Here is a 1,135-nt window from a genome sequence, read left to right as displayed (position 1 = left end):
TGACATATAACAAGAAGAAAGGATATAAGCTACATCTCTGAGTCATTTGGCAAATCCTTATGTTAGCACACTGTTCTGTTAAACTTCAATAAAGAGTGTCAGTCAGTGAGTATCATTTTTTACAGGGTTTTTTTTTTCTTTTCCATTAGCTTTTACTAATAAAAGAATCACAATTAGGTCATAAATAAACAGGCAAGTTATTAATTACATGATTTGAGGTTTAGTATGAAAACTTGTAAAACTTAAGTTTGATAAACAGCAAAGTTATACAACACACTAAAATCAGCTGTTAGTATTTTTGCCTTGTGTGAACTGCCCATAATGAAAACGGAACAAGCTTTTTAAGGATGAAAGATACAACAAAGAAGATATATGGAACGCTTTACAAATTTTCATGTCATCCTTACACAGGGGCCATGCTAATCTTTTCTGTATCATTCCAATTTTAGTATACGTGCTGCTGAAGTCTTAAAAGTTTTACAGTTCTCAAAATAAAACCTCTATAGTCACCTGGATTCATTATATAAAAATTTTATTTTTAAGATACATTCTCAGACTTAATAAAAACATTATTTTTGCTTACTGTTATCATTATTATCCCTCAGTATGCCTGTTCCACTCACAAGCCCGTGGTATTTGTATAGAAGCTGAGAAAGTGTCCAACTGTTGGTTTTTCTATAGTGGTTGACATTTGAGGTCTTTCTCATATTGCTAGTCTATAAGTATGTACGAGATGCTACTGAGCTATCATAGCAGAGGAAAGTCAGATTCATTTATCTTATTGTATACAAAAGCAGAACAAAATTTCTTTTAGTTAAAGTTTGCCTAAAAATGCACAACCATAATTTATTCCAAGGGAGACAGTCATTCAAGTATGAGTCTGACCTACTATTACATTCTCAGCGGAAATAGACAAAATCTAGTCCTAGGGTCTTAGCTGGCCACTGGGTGCCGTGCAAAATAGACTCTCAATCATTATAAACTCATAGAAGATTTAAAATACTAATTGGAGCTTCCAAGAATATTTGAGGAAGAAAAATAAACCTACTGGTGGGTGCAGACAAGGGCCAAATTTGTCCTCCTTTCCTTAAGGAAGGTTAAACTGCTACAGAACTATTTGACTTAATGAAAAATA

General features: G+C 33.0%; 1 non-coding gene across 1 annotated transcript; it reads right to left on the bottom strand.

The window, feature by feature from the left end:
- Positions 1-366: 366 nt before the first annotated feature.
- LOC133050255 (U6 spliceosomal RNA) lies at positions 367-469 on the bottom strand. The gene has a single exon (XR_009691572.1). It is a non-coding gene; the product is annotated as a U6 spliceosomal RNA (small nuclear RNA).
- Between the last annotated feature and the right edge of the window lie 666 nt (positions 470-1,135).

Source organism: Dama dama, chromosome 31 (assembly GCF_033118175.1).
Source record: "Dama dama isolate Ldn47 chromosome 31, ASM3311817v1, whole genome shotgun sequence".
In the NCBI taxonomy this organism is placed as follows: domain Eukaryota; kingdom Metazoa; phylum Chordata; class Mammalia; order Artiodactyla; family Cervidae; genus Dama; species Dama dama.
Note: the sequence above shows the minus strand (reverse complement) of the source record. Positions and strands in the feature narration are given on the sequence as shown.